Source organism: Staurois parvus, unplaced genomic scaffold (genome assembly GCF_062004578.1).
Source record: "Staurois parvus isolate SC_StPar_1 unplaced genomic scaffold, SC_StPar_1.0 ptg000170l, whole genome shotgun sequence".
NCBI lineage: Eukaryota > Metazoa > Chordata > Amphibia > Anura > Ranidae > Staurois > Staurois parvus.
Genome location: NW_028317966.1, coordinates 5,236,067 through 5,258,403, shown reverse-complemented (window position 1 = coordinate 5,258,403; position 22,337 = coordinate 5,236,067). Strand labels below are relative to the sequence as shown.

The 22,337-nt window shown below is 39.8% G+C and overlaps 1 protein-coding gene across 1 annotated transcript in view; it reads right to left on the bottom strand.

Moving 5' to 3' along the window:
• Positions 1-22,337, bottom strand: part of BMPR1A (bone morphogenetic protein receptor type 1A) — a 125,943-nt gene that overhangs the window by 76,007 nt on the left and 27,599 nt on the right. Inside the window, exon 2 of the mRNA XM_089676496.1 lies at positions 4,351-4,461. The gene's annotated coding sequence lies outside the window, so the exon portion shown is untranslated. The remainder of the gene's footprint in view (positions 1-4,350; positions 4,462-22,337) is intronic.

The window sequence follows — 22,337 nt, the reverse complement described above, 5'->3', positions numbered from 1 at the left end:
TTGTACTGTCCTGGCCTGTTCATGTCTCAAGAAATGAGATGGGCCGTCAGTACAACAGGTTTGATCAATTTTCAATGACTGGTACCATAGCTTTCACTTTCACACAGACTAAATAATATACACTGATTTTGGGTTATTTTTTACCAAAGCAATGTAGCAGTAGAAATTTGGGGCAAAACGTATGAAGAAAAATAACTTATTTGAAAAGTGTGGGGTTTATTTTTCAAATGTTTTGGTCTATTTATAATGCAAAAATTTTTTTTTAAAAACCCAGTGCTGATTAAATACCACCAAAAGAAAGCTCTATTTGTGAAAAAAATAACACAAATTTAATATGGGTACAGTATTGCATGAATGAGTAATTGTCATTCAAAGCGTGAGAGCACTGAAAGCTGAAAATGTGCCTGGGCTGGAAGGGGTTACACGTGCACAGTAGGCGAGTGGTTAATTATATCTGTTTAGTGTGTGTAAAAACATACATTCCATAACAATCACAGAATTTGAGTATATATACTTAAAGTACCAGAACTTTTTTTTCTATTTTAGATAGAGATTTTACAAGTGTTTCACTTTGATAATCTCTATTTCTGTTGCAGTGGTAGCTTAAAATGTTGGATTTATCCTCAGTTATTGCCAGTGGCATTGGTGATTGGAACAATTAGAGAGAGTGCATCTTCCTAACAGGGACACAGACAACAACAAAAACCTGACAGTGATTTTAACTCCTCGCCCACTATTCAAAAAAAAAAAAAAAGTATTTAAAATTTTTTAACTCTTTAGTGTTTAACTGCTTAAAAAAAACAGCTGTGGGAGAAACAGCTATAGGGACAAGCTGACAAAGATAAGCACCATTTAGGTCAAGCCCTCTGAGCTCTACCATCAGGTGTGTAAAAAACCATGTGTGATATTCAGCTGCACAGACATCAGTCATGACTTGAAAAACAAACTGTCCTCAACCTTAATAGAAGCTAAATGAAGCATTCCCTTGAAAATCTATATGATCCACCTGGATGTTTAGACTATCTCTCTGCTGGAGCAGTGATGATGAATGAATCTTTGAGTTATACTGAACTTGGTTTGACATTTAAATATCTGTTTAAGGGCTGCATGCACCATTACCGAAGCATTGTGAAAATATATTTTCAGTCTATTTATTCTCCTGTGTCCATCCGACACTTGTAATACTTATATTTGCCTTCAAGTCTACCTCCACCTGAGCAGAGACAATATTGAAAGCCCTTCAAATTATTTGCCATTTATTCCCCCCAAACTGTCCTAGAAATATGAAAATTAAGAATCTCTTTGGCCATCATGGGAAAAAAAAAAAAAAAACAAAAACACCACCAGGCCAATTCTAACATTTCCAACATAAATAGAAAATCTGCATTTTTTGCTAAAAAAACTACTTAGAAACCCAAAACATTATATATGCACAGGCGGCTCTTTAAAAGCTTTTAAAGGTTACCAGTTGGAAGCTCCAACGCTAGCATTATGGTCTCATACAGACATTCAGAGAGATATCTCACATGTGTGGTGCAGTCACCATCTACATGCAGGTGTGGTACCTATGTGCCCGTTCACACTTGCGCACGTAAGGTCCAGACCACTTTACTTTTTTATTTTGTTTTAAATGTAGAGCCGCTCAGATCATATTTACATTAAAGCCCACCTCCGGCTGCAAATATTAATACAAGGATGCAGCTACAGACACAATCCTGGTATAACCACTTCCACCTCAGAACGTATGGGTATGTCCTAGGGGCTGGAAGAGGTTAAACAAGCATTTATGGAAAAAGAAAAAAGTGCCCCTTACTCTAAGAAAAAGGCACTGGTTCCCTGCAGCAAACTATTACACCTTTTCACTCATGTCACAAAGATGTATTCTGGCAAAAAAGGGGGATATACAGAGTAAAGCACTGTAAAGTTAGATGAAACAAAAGAGCAACAGTCATTTTTCTTTTAGCAATTTTGTTCACATTACTTAAAGGCTAAGTCCACCTTTTGCAAAAAATAAAGAAACCCACATTTGCAGGAATTTTGACGTGCCTACAAATCTTGAAGTACACTTCAGGACAAAAGGCTGAATCTTCATAGACCCTGGGTTATAGGCTGTTACCTTCCTGGCGACTGGACATTGGCAAGCTTTTGGACATAATCCTCTTGGGTGTAACCCTATAACCATACCCAACTCCATACGACCTCAGTTTTTTAGCAAAGCAATGCAGAGGAAAACAGGCAAGGTAGGCTGTGTCCTATACCAGCCTTTTTCAACTAGGATGCCCAAGCACCCTGGGGTGCCTTGAGGTTTCTTCAGGGATGCCTTGGCAAAATGCCTAAAAAAATTCCCAAAATTTGTATATAAGCCAGAGGTGGATCAAGCCTGCCTTTTAGTTACACAAAGCCACAGGTTTTCATTGTGCACCATTACAATGCTGGCATCCCAACAACCGATGACATCATCAGATAAAGAGTTGGTTGTTTGAACAGCATTCTTGTTAAACCCTCCCCTTCCTCTCTACGTCAGCACTGGGGTCACATTAGCTGAGTGATGGAGAAAAACATAGGGAGAAGGGAAACACTGAAATACTAGTCCGTACCAGTGTGCAAGTGTGTATTTGATTTGGAAGAATTATCTCAAATGTTGGGTGTCCTATGTGTGTGGATGTTGATGCATTATGTACAACTTTTAGAATAGTTTTCTACATTTTAGAATGGGGTGCCTCGAGGCTGTCCATAATTTTAAAGGGTGCCTCGGGACTATCCAAAATTATGGAGGGTGCCTTGAGATTGTCCCTAATTTTAAAAGGGTGCCTTGACTGAAAAAGGTTGAAAAAAACACTGTCATATACTATATTTCAAGATAAGTAATTTATATGCAAGTCAAAATACCTTTTGTCCTAAATCGTAAGTTATAGAACATAGACTGGACACTTATAGGCCCTGGGACATCCCTAAGCAATGAATCAAAAGGGTGGGCAACAACAAGGCAAACAGGACTGTAGCAAATAAGCCCGACAAAACAGAAGTGTCACAAACAAAAACTTGCAGCCGAAAGCTGCACTCAAAGAGGTCTAGACATCCACCTGGTAGAACTTAAAGTATGTGTGAACTGAAGACCAGGTGGTTTCCCTACAAGGCTAAGCAACAGACGCTTAATGGCAAACTGCCTGAGAAATCTTCAGAGGTCTGGTGAGTGATCACCAAAAGTACAGGAGGTACCACGTACTTTAGAGTACAAGTGCTTTCAATTAGTTTTCTGATTCACCTAGCAATTGTGAACTTGGAAGCAGGGTGTCCTCTCTGAGATCCTGTTGACAGGACAAAATATTTTTCATATAGAGGCTGTGGCTTTCCCTGAGTAAATTCAAACAATGTAGAGCAATTTCTGTGGGATGATCGGGAGCAAGGCACAGGGAAGGTCTACATAAATTCCACCCTCTGACTCAGGTTGAGAAAGAGGAGAAAAAGCCTGGAGCTTTTGGGCTGTGAACAGTGATGGCTGAATTCAAGTAGCCCATAGAGGAGCCATTTTTTGTGTTCAACTAGAGGGTTGAAAAAAGTCCTGTCCAGCATTACACTTCAGGCAGGCTGCAGAGAAGCAGTAAAACAGCAGCTCAGAAGCTTGTTTTTACCAACTGCTGCCCACCAATCTGAGACCTATTTCATGAGCAGTTGTATCCATTATTCCTAGCACCAAGTGTTTGTTTTTAGTATGTATATGTACTTACGGTCTAAGAATTCTTAGATGTGATGGCTGCATTTGTTTCCTTTTTTTAGGCTTGCTTTATTCTATTTTGATCTGGTGATCTGGTGATGATTTTCAAAAGAACAAACTCTTCCAGACGTATCAGTTTGCAGGGATGAGACAAATCATTTAACAATGGCATGGGTGCTTACAGTGACCAGCTTTTATTTATTCATGTAAAAACTTTGTCCCAAAAGGAAAAGAAAAAAAAATGGTTTGCTGTAACTGCTTATAAAGTGTGAGCTGGAGGTGGCTTCAATTTGTAAGTGTAGCTAAATCTGTTAGTACATTTAACAGTATCCTCCCCCCAGAATGACAATGCTTCTATTTGCTGCACCCCCTGTGCTTCTTCATCCAGTGCACTCCAATACAGGGAGTATGTTTCTGGTAGGATCACCATGTGAAAACAGAGGGAAAAACCGCTTAAAAAGAAAAAAACTAATGCAGCCAACACATGGCTGGCAAGCTGCAATATATTACATTTTTGCTTGTGGGTTTATAACCACTTTAATGAGTCTTGATTATATAAGTGCAATCTTACTACAAATAAAAAAATTAATCATTACATATTGCGTAGCAATGGAAAAAAGCCCAAAGGAATTTACCTTAGTAATATCAGAAGCCTGAAGTACCCTCAGAGATCGGCAGCGATTTTACCCGTATTTCCAATTCATCAATTCCAAAGTAGTGTCAAACCGAAGCATATTTTCATAGACCTAGAAGAGGCAAGAACGAAGGATATTGTGTCAAAATATAAAAACATAACACTTTTAGGAGCTAAAGACGTCTACAAGTTGAATCTTGCCAGCAAAGGCAAATCAACTAAATGTCAACAACTATACTACACCAATCAAAATGAAGAACATCTTTTGTTTGGGGTTATGGTTACTTGTTTCCTTGGTTTAGGTTTTCAGTGTAGCACAAGCAGAGAAACAGTCACAGAAAAAAATGTCAGTGTGTAATAATCCTGGCTTCACCACCCAGTGGGTAATCTTATCTACTCATGGCAGCACTAAAGAAGAATTCCAGGATCTGCCTGACCTCCTCCCAAGGTTACCAACCTTCTTTTCTCCAATCCATTAGAATAAGTTACTTGTAATGTGCTATTGTTTACTCTAGAGTAGACACCAGGGAACCTCAGCATGCAGAGTAGATTGGGTGACATTTGTTCAGGCTTAGGAAAATACACCGAGTATTACAGGCTAAATTCTAGTAAGTACAGTATCTAATCAAACTGTCACTAATCTGTTCCATTTTATGTGCCAAGGTATCAAACCATTAGCACCAAATAAGCTGTGCTATTACCCAAACCAGTTCTGTCCAAATAACTGGAAAAAATCCGTACCAAGAAATCTATTTAACCATTAAACCATGTGATCTAACAACTGCTCTTTTCAGCGGTCATTGCAAGGGTTTCTTAGCACAGTTTAAAAATCCCAGCTATTTGGGCACTTCTGGTTTGGGAATTATAGTAGGGATGAAGGTACCCATAACCACATAACATGTTGCCCATTTGGGGGAAAAATAATCACATGTAGAACTGTCTGAACCTGAATACCGCCTATCTTTCACATCCAGCCACAATTTTATAAACTGCTAGTCCTGCATGAACATAGCTTGCAATTCCTTCGGCTTTTTGGGAGCCTGGTGGATTGGTAGAATTCCTGATTTCACCACTTATATAAGGCAGTTTTGTTTAAAATGTAATGTAATTTGGATTTTTTTTTTTTTGAATGTTCACCTTGTCAAATTGGTAAAAGTATACACTTGCTGTACTGTTACACTGAGAAGCTCTGTGTTTGCTGATTAGTCTGCACCAGAATTGACCCAACTAAAGATTTCGATGCTCAACAAAACCACAGTTTCTAATTAAATGGGTTATGATATAAACCTAGCATACCTATATTACTCTTTGCAAGCTCTTTTACCAGCTGACATGTGAAAACACTGATGATTGCATCCGATTGTGTAAAGCCATAGCCCGAGCATAAATACTATGACTACAAGTCATACTGCTGATTTTTAGCACATGGCTTGTACAAAGGCAAACAAAGTCCGTACATGTGATCTGTCAAATCAACAAACTACCACTGATTGAATTACAAGGGCCTACCTGACTGCATCTGAATTAAATGGACTGTTTCCACTGCACTACATAATTATCGGTAAATTAATGTAAAATCTATGTGGGTTGTGAACGGAATTATTTTTTTTTTTACTTTATGGCTCTCTAGTCTGACTTTATAAACAAACATTCTTAAGCATTTTTTGTGGCTTACAAACCTGTATGAAATGCAACCATAGGCCGACAGCTTGGACAACAATGCAATGCACACCTGTTATGAGAAGATCCTAAAAATGATAGGTGTCTGGCTGTGCATGGCTTTCCACATTTGAGTCCTGGAGCAAGAATACTATAAAGGAGTATGAGAAAAGTGTAAGAATTGCTTGTTCCAGGTCAACTCAAAGCATTGCAAAGGATGACAGCTGGGGAGCAGAACATAGCACACAGAGTACTTCAAAGCAGAATGTTATTGAGGTATTTTACAATGTTTTATTATATCCATATCAAAGAATTCATAAAAGAAGATTTTGCAAGTGTCTTGCATGCGTTCTAAAAGTGGCAAAGCATGTGCCTCATGTAACCATATAGAAACTGGTGAAACACATTAACAGGAGCAAATAATGGCAGAATAAGGGTGCAGCAACTTAACTGAATTCCCCATAATGGGGTGGATTTACTAAAGACAAAAATTGTGCACTTTGCAAGTGCAGTCCCACTTATTTTCCCCAGAGCTAAGTCAAAGTGGTAAAGCTTTTCCAATTTCCATCATCCAATTATGTGCACGCACATTGCTTTTTTTTTTCTATTCCTTGCACCTGACTGGATATTCTTTACAAATTGAAGCTTTACCACATTACATTTACAAAAGGAAAATGAGGGCAACTGCACTTGCAAAGTGTACTGTCTCTCTGCATCACCTATACCTTCCTCTGGACATCCCAGGCCAGAGCTCCATGTCTTTATCTTAGCAGTATGAAACTTTATGGAGGATTTATGAAAACCATGGGGTTTCCAAAGGGAGAAAAGTAATATATGTTATATGTGCATTCTCACTTAACTCTTGGTAGGTGTATTTTGTGTATTATTTTTAACATCTGTGCAGTAATCCAGTGTAAAACATTCCCTCTGTGCAGTAGCTTCCTTTAATAAAGATTGATCACTGCTGCTCTCTTTTCTTGTGCAGGATCTTGGGCTTGTGCTATGTGTGCCTCTGGATGCACACAGCCCAGCTAGAGATCACAACCACACAGGTGCTCTCTCAGCACAGGGCATGCTCAGGGGTCCCACAGAAAAGAAGGAGCAGAAAGTGCTGGTGGGGGACTCCAGAAGACGTAAGGGACAGATCTGTGCAATACTGTTGCCCAATTAAGTATATCTTTTGTGTTTTTAATAAGAAAAAAAATAAGAAAAAAAAAAAAAGTGTTTACAATCACTTTAATAGGTACGCCTCTAAAAGCATGAAATATACATTTTTGTGCCTGAAACACTCCTCCCTAGAATTGCTTTCAAAAGGCTGAAGCTGGACACGTGCAAACACACTTGTGCAAAGCTTGCAAAAGACCCAAAAACAAACTTCATAGAGAGAGAGCTATGGGGAGCAGAAAAGAACTGTCAAAAGACTTGTACAACAAGGTAATGAAACGTTATAAAGTTGGTAATAAAGGATATATGAGATATCATAATCCTTGAATATGCGCACTGTTCGATCACTTATTAAGAATTGGAAAATTCAGGAAAGTCAGAAAGTCCAAGAAACATTGCAGCCACAACTGCCAGAAGAATTGTTTAGAATACAAAGAATAACCCACAGGTAATGTCAGGAGAAATACTGGCTGCTCTGGAAAAAGCCAGTATGGTGTCAAGGAGCACAATATGTTACTTAGCCACTTGAGCCCCGGAAGGTTTTCCCCCTTCCTGACCAGGCTATTTTTTGCTATTCGGCACTGCACTAATTCAACTGGCAATTGCATAGTCATGCAACGCTGTACATAAATGATATTTATGTCATTTTTTCCCCCACAAAGAGTAAACTTTTTTTTGTTTATATTACAAAAACATAAAAACACAGTGGTGATCAAATACCACCAAAAGAAAGCTCTACTTTTGGTTATAAAAAAATATTCAATAAACTCAAATTTAGTTATGATTTTAGGCCAAAATGTATTCTGCTACATGTAATTAGTAAACAAATCTCAATATGTGTATATTAATTGGTTTGTGTAAAAGTTATAGTGTCTACAAACAATGGTATATTGTTTATATATATATTGAAAATATACGCAGCTTTTACTTTCTGCCTATCAAATTTCCTGAGGTGCTAAAATGCTAGGGCAGTACAAAACCCTCCCAAATGATCCCTTTTTGAAAAGTAGATGCCAAAAGGAATTTGCTTAGATGCATGTTGAGTCCATGGAAGATATTTTTTGCCCCAAATTGTTTTGAAAATATTTTTTTTGTCCACAAATGGTGTCACTTAAATGATATATTGCTCACACATGCCATGGGTATATGTGGAATAACACCCCCGAAACACATTTTCCTACTTCTCTCGAGTATGGGGATACCACTTGTGAGTCTATTTGGCAGCCTAGCCACATACAGGCCCCCAAAATCAAATGACCACTTTCAGGCTTTCAAAGGGCATATTTCCTCAAGTCACTTCCTCATCACCTATCACAGTCTCAGAGGCCATAAAATGCCAGGATAATGCAAACACTCCTGTCCCCAAATGACTCCTTTTTGGAGAGTAGACATCCCATGGATTTTGATCAGAAGCATGATGAGTATTTTGCAGATTTCAGTACCAATAAAGATTGTTGCTCCTGCAATGCTTGCTTTGAACTGTCATGAATGGGCTAAGTTCAAGACAGCTCAAAATACTAGTGATTGGCTACAGCTAATAACATGGTACAGGGTGATGTGATGGGCCCATGTACCATGTAAGAGCTGTGAGCCAATCACAGCTCCCCAGGAAGAGAAGCAAAGCTGTTATGCTTTGCTAGCATTGTCACATGATCATCGGGATCCACAGTCGTGTGTTAGTACAGCCAGAGCTGCTCTGCCTGTACATGCCTCCCGTCTGCAGTACAAGTACTGTGGGCGGTCGGCAAGTGGTTAAAAAAAAAAAAAACCTAGCATCTGATCAACGCTGATCAGTGTTTTCTGGCGGGGGTGGGGTGGGGGAGATCCCCGCACTAAAATTGCTTAGTTTGGTGACCTCTCAGTTTTTTTTCCATTTGTCCCCTGTATTACCATGTATTGTGGTGTATGGCAACATACATGCGTTAGGGTGCCAATAAAGAATGACACCACAGCATACCAACGTTCAACACATATTTTCATGCGTTGCACTAACTTGCACATATCCGCATTGCGTATATGTGAACAAATGTGTACAAATCCTTTTCAGCTAGTATAGTGAATACATTACTAGCCGTTTGGCAGCATTGTTTTAGTTATCTAATCCTGCTTCAGCCTCATTTCCTTTTAATAAAAAAACACACTACAAGGCTTGCATTTGAAATATGTGGTTAGAAAGGTGTGTCTGCTAACACAGCCAAACCTTCCAGGATCCCAAGCCTTAACTGATGACAGAAAACCACCTCTCCCTGAACTGCCGACTGAAAGCCAGATTTACAGGGAGACACTTGCAGAGTTAATGCTCGGTGGTTTTGTAAACATTCATATTGTTCAGTGTAATAAAACGCTAACCAATATCCTTCCATGCAGATAAACATGGAGTCCCCCAGAATATTTTGCAGAGGATCTCTAAAAATATATGTATTCTTTTCTCCTACTAGTTATGCCCCTCAAACCAAGATAAAATTAAAACTATTTTTTTTTTTCAAATCAGAATAAGTTTTTATTAAACAATGTGCCATTAGTACAAAGAAATGAGATGTAGTCCCCAAAACTAGTTAACAGTACAACTCATTAAAAAAGTTAGATATCATAGAGTTTTAAAGGGTACATACTTTCCAACAGTAGCCAACAACATAAGTGAAAATATATATAAAACCATAAAAGGAGTATTGCTCATTTTCTTCCATTAATCTCCAGACCAGTTACGGCATATGTAAACCTTAGTAACATCGTCCATATTGTATGTACAAAAAATACAAGGACAATTAAACAACTATAGTCATTTTTTAATTGAACCTGTGAGGATACAAATAGTAGCTACCAATACTCTTTGCTTTAAAAAAAAAACAAAGCAGTGGTGATCAAATACCATAAAAAAAAGCTATTTGTGTGAAGAAAAAAAAATCAATTTTGTTTGGGTGCAGCATTGCAAGACCACACAATTGCCAGTTAAAGTAGCACAGTGCTAAATAGCAAAAAATGGCATGGTCATGAAGGGGGTAAAATCTTCCAGAGCTGAAGTGGTTAAAGATGGAGAATGTGTGCTGGACAAACACCAGATGTACATTTTACTGCATTTTGACAGGATTAGTAAAGCACGTCAGCAGCTGGCTGGTGTAGCTTGAAACATATTGAAGTCACACCAAGCAAAGTCATCTAGTATTTTCAGATGGAGGCCTGCAATGGCAGCCCCAATACTTCTCTCATAACAGGCACTTGAACTGCAGTAGAGAATAGTTATGTTACCTGCCCTGTCACACACATCTGGGCCATGCGACAGAGCTATGTAAATCTCAGGTCTGAATGAACAGAAATACAAATCCTCTGGCAGGTAAAATAGCTCTCATATGTGTAGCTCATTAATGCATTTAGCAGTCTGACAAGAGTTCACATTTAAAGTTCCAGCCTCCAGAGCTGTCATTCCGATCTTTTCTTAAGGCCTAACAGTCAATGACTTGGAGCAAGCATGCAGGAATAGCCTACAAATGTTACTACCTACAGCCTTGGTCTACTCCAGTGACTCACTGATTAGAGGACTACCCTAGAATCTGTACATTTTTAAAAATTCAACCATTGTAACTACCATATTTCCATCTTTACAGGCCCAATTTGCTCATGCAGGGCAAATAAACGGATTCATGTCAATCTCCCCCTCCCCATCAGCACATACTAGCTTCCTGGCTGCTTTGTTCTGCCACTGCGTCTATAAACACCTTTAAGCTGAAGTAATCATTTTGGACAATTAAATGTTGCAATCCTAATAGAAGTTCATTAAACATAATTTTATAACTAAGGACTCATGTACACTGCAGCTGATAAACTCACATTTAGGAGCTGTTCAGCGTTTTTTCGGCAGCCCCTGAACTCACCCTAATGTTTTCCTATGTGTCCATGTACACATCTTCGTTTACAGGCATTTGAGTTTACAGTCTTGTTTTGAATGTAGAAAACTACATTCAGCAGTCGATTTTATGCATATTTCATCGTGAAAAATGCATGCAAAGTGTTTTCAAGGTACTCAGATGGACAAAACACTGAACACAGGATGTTCCTACCAAGCTTGTCACACATTGCAAATTACCAATTCACACCTCAGACCTTAATGACTCACTCCACCAGACACCTTCCCACCCTTGGAAACAAAAGAAATGGTAATGAGCAACTCACACCTAATTATCTCAACACATACTGCTCTCTCTGCTTCTACTCTCTGTATTTCTCTGAAACAGTTAATAATTTACCACTTTTCAGTGCATTCTGGGCATTTGGGAGGTTCTCCTGTGCTTATCTTTAAAAAAACGCTTCTAAATGTAAACGCACATAAACGCGTTATGCAAACGCGGCTAAACAGACATTTTTTAACCTACGTTTTCCAGCAGTCCGTTTCCATCGTTTAGAAATGTCCTGTGTACATGGGACCTAACACTGCATCATACCAGGTCATCATATTAAATCGTAAAAATAAAATTTGGTAAAAAAGCAGAAGTTGTTAAAAAGTAATTTCACTATTTTCGAGGAAAAAAAACACAAACACTTCCCTCTGAAAGATCCACATGCATTTTAAACACACTTTGCTGCATATTCCTATCTTTTGTTATTCTGAAGAAATAGCAGTTTGTCTGTGTCCATGTGCAAAATGAATGTGAAATGTAGGGGGGGGGGGGGGATGGTGACATTATAATTATCTATCAGCGGCTACACTTGCAGGTTTTTAATGACAGTTGCAGTATATAAATCTCTGTAGATATGATTAACTTTTTGAAATATCTCAGCAAAAATTATTTATTTAATTTTTTTGCAGAGGGTGCCTAAAATCTGACTTGGATAGAAGATTTCAGTGAAAACAGTGAGCCAATCACACAAGCAGGAAATTACATTTCTAGGGGGGGTGTTGTGTACACCATCTATGTACAGAGCGCCTCCAGGTTGCCATATGGCATCTTACAGAAATGACAGTGCTGCAGATTTAAAAGAAAAGGTAATTTTTAATAGCTTTCAGGCTGGGTTCACACTCATGCGGTGCGGTACACTGCATGTGATACGCACAGGAACTGCACCACATTCCTGTGCAAATCACATACGAATTGTGTGCAGTGCGATTTGAGCCATACATTATGTATGGCCCAAATTGCACCGCATCCCCACCAAAAGGGTGCAGGGCCCTTTTTTGGGTCCGCACTAGAATCGGATTGCATGGGTAGTCACACATAGGTGATCCAATTATGCACATCACACTGCGTTTTGCAGACCGATTTCGGGGTGTTGTTAACACACACCCGCAGCGATTCGCATGATAGGGGTGTGATTCTGATGCGGTGCGGAATTCGCAAAGAAAATGCTGCGATTCCGGACCGCATCAGTGTGAACACAGGCTCAATTATAATAGAACTTGTGCAGTAACTGTATACGCTATATTTTTCTTGCACAAAAATGGAGTAAACTTTAACACTCTGGCTGTTGAGTGTGTTCAGATTCTACAAAGAGTTGGAATATACCTCCTTCCTCTTTTTACCCCAAACCCCCCAAATTTCTGGAAGTTTAAAATAGAAATATAGGCAAAACTTTTTTTTACCCATTTTGGATAGATTAAGGGAAGGTTATAACCCACTATCAATTAATTTGTCATCTGTGTCCCAATGAGATTTACCTTCACTTCCTGTTCTTTAGCCAAAAAAATGAAGTGTGGGAAATCCCTGAAAATTAAAGGAATTTCTTGGGGACATCCAGATGACCAAACTAGTGTCCCCATTGGAAGATTATGTTTCAGGGGACAACCCTAATTAATCACTTTCAATAATAATTGCAAACAGGGCAAATAAAGATGGTGAATCTCCCTAACAGGACACACACAGTGATAAAAACCGAATTGGTGTCCTAATCCATCTTCACTCGGTTCAAAACTAAAAACAAATTTGCCTATATAACTTTTTACAGTTATACTTTAGTGTTCCTAAACCCAGGACCCTGCATTCACTATATATGGTCTCCCACAGTACACATATCATGGAAATGTGATTATTTTAGTAAATATAAACTGCTAAATACCTTTTCTCATCAGCAATTAGAGCAGTCTTGTGACTTCTATCAGAGTCCAGCAGAGCACTAGTTAAAGCTTGTAGGAGGAGCTTTCATTCTCCTGACTGCCCTTTGAGACTGCAGGACCCCTGACCTTCTGACTGGAGAGCACTGATTGGCCCTGTGCTGATCACATGTACTCTTCCAAGAAAAAAAAAAAACTCACTCTAGCAATACACACCAGACTGAGCATATGCACCTTGTTCCCAAGGCTCTGTTTTATCAGTAGATGGGTTGGGGACGATAAAAAAAGGGGAGGATCAGAGAAGACAGGATCAAACATTGATACACAATGTGGAGGATTAAACCTCTTAGGTTCCACAGTAAGCATAATAAGCATGCTTTACTGCATATACAGACTGACGTTACTATTGTACGTTTAGTAACACCAACATTCAGTTAAACTTAACCCCAGTATGTGTATGTCTTACTATGTAAGGTGTGGGTGAGGTAAAGGCTATACTTCTCTTGGGGGGAGGGGCAAACGCACATGACTGCAACCTATAGAGCAATGCATGACATGTTTGCACAACATAAATACAGGAAATAAATGACAAAGAAGGCAGTAAGTAAACAGGCACCTCTGGCGTCAGCCATATCTAAAGGGAAACAATCAGTCAAAAAATATCCAAAGTGTCCGATGGACTGTTTAACCAAGTACAGTCAGCTGGTGGTATCCGCTTCAGTCTTCTGGTATCAGAAACAAAAATTATCCAGAACATGATGAACATTTCATGCTTACATGTACTTCTCAAGGTATGCTTGCCATACACCAAAAAAACCATGTAGCATGATAGAATACTTAAACAAATCATACAACTCACATCGACGTGTGCAAATCTGAATGTCTGGGGTTCCTCATCACTAGTAAGCAATCTCTCTTTAACACAATATTTTTTGTCACTCCAAAACTGTAGGTCTTTTTTCACACAGCAAATGCCTTCTGAAATTCTGGCTTTGACAAATTATAAAAAAAAAAAAAAATATGAAGATCCCCTGCCTTATGTTGTCAGTGAACCTAACATATGACCAGACCAGAGTTCAAGCCCATACTAATCTACATACTATCAGCTTTACCAGGGCCATACTAATATATTTACAGAGTTTATCAACACTTTGATTTCACTCTATATACACAGATCATTCAAACCAGAATTCTTGTTTAACCACTCCCTGCCCAGGTCTATTTTGACATCTCCTACATAAAATCAGTATTTTTTTGCTAGAGTGTGTGAGTGTGTGTGTGTGTTTATGTTTACTTGGGTGTTCTTTTTTTTTTTTTGCAGAGTCCCAGATAATAAAATGGTGTGTGCTGCAATTTTGTTTTATCTCACATGGGATTTGTGCAGCAGTTTTTAAAATGCAATTTTTTTTTTTTTGGGGGGGGGGGGGATATACACTAATGAATTTTATTTCACAAAAACACATGATAATACCTAATTTTCTGTTAAAATATAAACGATGATGTTATGCCGAGTAAACAAATACCTAACATGTCACGCTTTAAAACTGCATACACCTGTGGAATGGCGCCAAAACTACGGTACCTAAAAATCTCCATTAGGTGATGCTTTATAAGCCTTTACAGGTTGCCAGTTTAGAGATACACAGGAGGTCTGGAAGTATGTGTTCGCATTTGCGCATAAGTACAAATTTTATTTGAAACTGAATTTTTTAAATGAAATATATATATAAAATCAACTTTATTACTCTAATGCAGTGGTCTCTAAACGTCAGCCCGGGGGGACCAGATGCGGCCCTTTTCTTGCTCTGATCTGGCCCTTGGGGCACTTTTTCTCGCACTAAGACACTATTCCTCCCACTGACACCAACAAGGGGGCATAATTCCTACTATTGACAACAACTACTATCCCTCTCACTGAAACAAGCCATGGACGTCATTCGGGCAGGAAGTGGTTAAAGTAGACCTGTCACTCCATTTCATCAGCATAAAACAGGACGTTTTTCTTTATAGCACACAACCTCTGTTACTAGTACTTACCTTTCGCAAATCACAGCTCAAAGAAAATACACTTTTTTTTGAGCCAGAAAGCAGATTGAAAAAAAACTGAAGATTCCCCTATCCACACAATCAAGGTGGATGGGTAACCCTTCCTGCTGTGTCATTGTGACGGCGAGACTCCTCTGCCATCAGAACACACAAATCAGCACTGAGCGAAGCAAAATCTTTGAACAAGCCTTTTCAACTACAAATCTGTCCCTAGATCAGTGGTTCTTAACCTGGGTTCGATCGAACCCCAGGGGTTCGGTGAGTCAGTCTCGGGGGTTCGGCGGAGGTGACCCACACCCGACTCATATGATTTGTGATGACATGCCCCGCTTGTCCATCATTGGCTGCAGGTGGTCACACAACATCGCTTAGCCCAGTGGTCGGCAAGCCGCGGCTCTTGTGTGCCGGGCGCCCGCTCCCCTCCCTCCTCTCGGGCGGCAGGGACTCAAATGCAATGATTGGCCAGTCTCGCTGCCACTCACATCCTGATAGCCAATGATTGGCTGTCAGGATGTGTGTAGGCGGGGCAGTGTGACGAACATGAGAGGAGCTAGGCTCCTCTCACAGTCCGCTCTGAAGACTGGAACGGTGCGGGAATACAGCGAGAGGAGCGCGCGGAGCAAAGGTAAGTGAATTGACACAGGGGGGACTTGGGGACTTAATATGGGGGATGAATTAATATGGGGAATGAATTACTATATGGGGGATGAATTACTATATGGGGGATGAATTACTATATGGGGGATGAATTACTATATGGGGGATGAATTACTATATGGGGGATGAATTACTATATGGGGGATGAATTACTATATGGGGGATGAATTACTATATGGGGGATGAATTACTATATGGGGGATGAATTACTATATGGGGAAGGAATTACTATATGGGGAAGGAATTACTATATGGGGAAGGAATTACTATAGGGGGGATGAATTACTATATGGGGGGATGAATTACTATATGGGGGGATGAATTACTATGGGGGGGATGAATTACTATGGGGGATGAATTACTATATGGGGGATGAATTACTATATGGGGGATGAATTACTATATGGGGGATGAATTACTATATGGGGGATGAATTACTATATGGGGGATGAATTACTATATGGGGGATGAATTACTATATGGGGGATGAATTTTCATACCGTTTGTTACAACATATCTTTGTGAGCAATCCTTTTCGAGGATGCTGGACATAAAGACGAAGAAAAGGAACATACTTTGTTGCGAAAATGACATGAGAGTGGCACTTGCCAAGGTAATGCCACGCATTTCTGAACTGGCCTCTGAAAGACAACAGCAGAAGTCACACTGATTTGCAGTAAATATTCATTATTTTGTTTTTGTGTGAAAATCATGTTTTAATGGTTTTGTTCTTAATGGTTTTGTTCATTTTGTGCACCTATGTATAAATATATACCTATGTTTTGAATTTTAAAAATCATATTTTATTTTTCCAATTATGAAGGGTTCGGTGAATGCGCATATGAAACTGGTGGGGTTCAGTACCTCCAAAAAGGTTAAGAACCACTGCCCTAGATTGACTGCTCTCTAATGAACACAGTCATAGATCAAGTGAAATTTGGTTGGTCCATGCTGAACCAGTCAAAATTTCAGTCCATCTATGGCTAACTTATACATATACGCATGTGCTGTGTTTGAAATAAAGATAAACAGTCAGTTTTCAATGACTGATTTAATAACACACATCCTGAAATGTATAATACCTACATACTAACATTTGCCTTTCTACAATACAACCATGATGTATTACACTCACATACATATTCCATATGTATACTTTAAAAAGATTCTGAAGTCTAGACTATCTTTTTGTTTGCCTATGAAACAGTGAAGTTCGTTTAAATTGTCTTCTATATCCCTTCCATCTCTCTCTAAGGTGGGGGAAGGGCAATAACAAATGCAGAGATTGCATATTCCCTTCTAGTCAGTTCGGCTCCAGCCTTTAAGTGTAGCTGCAAACTTTGGAACGCAGAATGTGTAACCTGATCCGTCTCTCCCCTCCTTTTCCCTCAGCCACATTTAGCAAGTAATTTGAGCTCTTTAAAAGAATGGCACAACAGAATGATCAGCCAGAACTAGAAGTCACCCTACTTATAAGAACACATTTTATGAATATTAAAGCAGGCTGTTATCTATTAACAATATAATAACTGAGATGGCGTGGCACATTTCCACCTGACAGAGATAGGAAAGACCATCACAAACACAGACAGCTGAGGACAAATCTGGAACAATCTCAGTGCTCCAGTCAATGACACATACAATGTTCAATTGTGGCAGAACTTTAAAAATGCACATGCCCCCAAAGTGACGGCTAAAATGTTTTACACTGGTCTTTGATTTGCTCCAACATTAATAAATAAAAACATTGAAACAAACTGAATTGCCAAAACCAAACAATTTGGAATGATTCTACAAATGTAACATGAATTATTCAATGACAAAGGTGGCATATATGCCCTGGTTGTTACCATCTTTAACCCTTTCGCTGCCAAGCCCTGCGCTCCACTTATAAACTGAGATGGCTGGACCATTTTTGCATTTTTCTAATTTTGCCCTTTTCATTATTAGCAGATACAAACATGGCAAATTTTCCAAAAATCCTGGTAAATTCCTACTAAATATACCGTATTTTTCACTCCATAAGATGCTCCTGACCATAAGATGCACCTAGGAGCACCGGAGATGACCAGAGACTGCGGACACAGTACAGGAGATGACCAGAGACTGCGGACACAGTACAGGAGATGACCAGAGACTGCGGACACAGCACAGGAGATGACCAGAGACTGCGGACACAGCACAGGAGATGACCAGAGACTGCGGACATAGTACAGGAGATGACCAGAGACTGCGGACACAGTACAGGAGATGACCAGAGACTGCGGACACAGCACAGGAGATGACCAGAGACTGCGGACACAGCACAGGAGATGACCAGAGACTGCGGACACAGCACAGGAGATGACCAGAGACTGCGGACACAGCTCAGGAGATGACCAGAGACTGCGGACACAGCTCAGGAGATGACCAGAGACTGCGGACACAGCTCAGGAGATGACCAGAGACTGCGGACACAGCTCAGGAGATGACCAGAGACTGCGGACACAGCTCAGGAGATGACCAGAGACTGCGGACACAGCTCAGGAGATGACCAGAGACTGCGGACACAGCTCAGGAGATGACCAGAGACTGCGGACACAGCTCAGGAGATGACCAGAGACTGCGGACACAGCTCAGGAGATGACCAGAGACTGCGGACACAGCTCAGGAGATGACCAAAGACTGCGGACACAGCTCAGGAGATGACCAGAGACTGCGGACACAGCTCAGGAGATGACCAGAGACTGCGGACACAGCTCAGGAGATGACCAGAGACTGCGGACACAGCTCAGGAGATGACCAGAGACTGCGGACACAGCTCAGTCTTAGCTACCTGAATAATGCGGTGCCAACTGGTTACCAAATAACTGCGTTTATTTGCTGACAGACAAAGAAGGCGATTATAATGGCATGCTGTGTGCTACTGACTAAAATGCAAAATCGTGTTCCCCAGACATCAATGCAAAGATGTCAGCCACATTAATTTTTTTTTTTTTTTTTTTAAATGTAAAAAAAAAAAAGTTTCAGTTTTCAGCAAAGTGCATCATGAATTTTTGGTACCGCAATTTTCAGTGGCTTTACCCGAGACGAATATCACTACAGAAAAGGTAGAAGCTGCCAGTTTAGTCTGTCATTTAGAACTTGCTTCTCTTAGTTTATATTCTGTGATATGCATTTAGGTTTCTTTTTACACAGACAACCAGAAATCTTGCATTTTCAGGGAAGTTACAAGTTCCCGAAGCTGGAACCAAAAAGGTGATTTTCAGCAGTTTTTGCCATAAACATGCATGTATACTTATGAAGTGCAGAGAATAGAGTGCAGCCAAGCAATTCCAACATTGATACAAAAGGGAAAACAAATATTGTTCAAGATTAAACAATAAATGTTCCTCTTCTGAACGCAGAATAACCACTTTCAGGAGAGGAACGTTTTAGCCAAAAAAAACACTAAACACGTCAAAAACACAGCTAAACGCTAGCTGCGTTTGCGACCAGGTGTTTATCCATGTCAATGGAAAAAAACTCTGCCCAATCAAATGAATAAACAATCTAAGCGCTCAACGTGGCTAAACGCAGTACCACATTTACACCCGTTTTTTGCCACATTTTTCTGTTGCCAGGAGAGTTTACCAACTAGGTGAGTTCATGTGTACATGAGGTCTAAGACTAGCTAAAGGTATTTTCTAGAGCCCACAGACATGACATTTGCCTTGTTCTGGTCCACAATAATCTAACATCTATGGGCATATTGACAAGGACTGTAGAATTCTTATGAAACTAAAACAAAATGATGCTTTGAAATAATGGCATACTATAGCTGATATTTGTAAAACTAGGAACTATCACAAGTTTTAAGGGGGAAAAAAAAAAGACATACTGTTGTTCACTACAAGGACAAAGGAAGGGGGGGGGTCCTATAGCCAGGATATTATATGGCACCATACAGGGTCAGTGAGATTTAGGAATGTAAGCAGATAATCTTACACAGTGCCCAGCTTTCACCCAGCAGACCATGACTAAACTAATAAAAAGGTACCTGAAATGTCATAGTACCTTGGAATTCTTTCCCCTATGCCTTTTGGCAGGCATTTAACTTCATTCATAGCTTCAGAAGCCTTGGGACTTGAATATCTTTCAATGCAGGTTTGAGGCACACATAAGCTAACAATGCTAGGGGTACAGATGCAGCTTTCAGTCTACTTGTGCCGCAGAGCTGGCTTTATGCCAAGAGTTAGGTAAACTATGTATTTGTCTGTATGAACCTAATAAATGTAGCCAGAATACAATGAACAAAATAGCAGCAATACCTCCTCTCACCAAAAACTCTGCATAAAAAAACATTAGCTTTACCGATAAAGACAAAAATGGAGGATAAACATTCCAGATTAAAGTGGTTGTTAAGGCTCAAGGTTTTTTTGCCTTCATGCATTCTATGCCTGAAGTTAAAAGAACTTCCTCTCTGAAGCAGCCCCCACCCAAATACTCACATAAGCCCCCTCTCAATCCAGTGATGTGCACTGGAGTCTTGGCTATCCCAGGACTCCCTCTACTCATTGGCTGAGACAGAACTGGGAGCAGTTGGCTCCCAATGCAGTCAATCACAGCCAGTGAGCCAATGAGGAGAGGGGGTGAGTCCAATTAGTGGCTCTGTGTATGAATGGACAAACGGAGCAGCGGTTGCCTTCATAGCAAGCTGCCTTCTGTGGGAGCACACAACAGAAGGGAGGGGCCAGGCAAGTTGACATGTTTATATATTTATACATATATATATAAAAACAAAGTTTTTAAATAATCCTTTAGAATCACTTTAATAATGATATAATTGTGCGCTAAAATGTGTAAATATAACAAAGTTCATGTTTTATTACTTAATTGTTTTTGTCGTTATAGGGAAACCATCACCCCTGGCAGGTGCAGACTAGAGTTTTTATTTAATTAGCAATGCTTACACTTTTTAATGTATATATTTGAAGGGAAGAGACACAAATTAAACTAGTGAAAAGGAGCAGAGTCCAAAAGCAAGAATATTATAACAAAAGCATTTGCAAATGTGATCAAGGATTTATATGGAGCCAGTGGTATGAGGACCACTAGCTACTGTCAGACTGTAATGTAGAATTCCCTGGTACATACCAGACACAACAAAATCTATGCCAGGTAAAGCCAGATAACTCATAAAACCAAGCTCAGCTTTGCAGATTACCTTTATTTCTCAGCAACCATAACCAGACCAAATTGACAAAACTAGTTGTAAATGGCATGCTCTCAAATATTTATTAGCAACACATGGTTCAGTTTACTGGACAAAATGATAAAAACAATACTACAAAATGAACACAAACTCTACAATTATTGTATTACTGAAACAATGTATGTTTCAGATTGATAAGGGCAGTCAAATTTTGATGAACACAAAGCTATGAAAGTAATAAAGGCAGGTTAATGCCTAAAGTGATTGTAAAGCTTCATTTTTTTCCTAAAAAACAATCGTATTGCACAGAACAGTTACAAACCTCTTCTTCTGGGGTCCCCCTCCTTCCATTCCCTTCTTACAGGATTTGATTGACAGTAGCAGGAGCCAATGGCTGCCTCTCAGCCCTGTGAGGGGAGAGAAAGAGCAGCGCTGCTCTTCGGAACAGCACCGGATCGAGATAGGACTCAGGTAAGTAGTAGGGAAGGAATGGGGGGAGGGTAATCATTAAATTGTTTTTATCTTAATGCACAGAATGCATTAAGGTAAAAAAAAACAACCTTACGCCTCTACAACCACTTTAATGTCTATTTGAACTTTTAAATTTAAGTGATATTAATGGCGGATAGTTATTTTTACCTAAACTGAAAAAAGATTTATACTTACCTGCTCTATGCAATGATAATGCACAGAGAGATCCCTTGCCTCTTCTTCTGGGGTTCCCTGCTGGTGCAGTCCGCTCCTCCTCTTCTGAGAAAGCCCCCATCGCAAGTGGTGTGCTATGGGGGCTCTTGTGCGGGAGCACTCCCAAGCCAGGCTGTGTGCATCCATAGATGCACACAGCACGGCTTAGCCATGACCCCACTCCCTCAAATTTTATTGACAGCAGGAGCAAACGAAAAAATGTTGCACAAAAGTTAAAAAAACAACCTTAACCACTTTAAACTGGTTAAAGGTGCATCAGAAAAAAAAAAAAAAAAGTCTTTGTATTCTTTAAAAATAGCCAAAGCCTTAGGCCTATTCTAACTAACCTGTAACAGAAAAATATGTAATACTTACCTATGCTGAGGGTGTTTCTGTCCACTCACATGATCAGCTCCAAGCATCGGCTTTAGTGGAGAAGACGAAGAAATGGCAACAAATTAAGACAATGTGTGAAGTCACCACATAGGCTCTGAAGCTGTTGGTGGCGATCGCTCCTCTACACTGGAGCCAGCCCCTGGAGAGAGCATGTGACTGGAACAGAGTG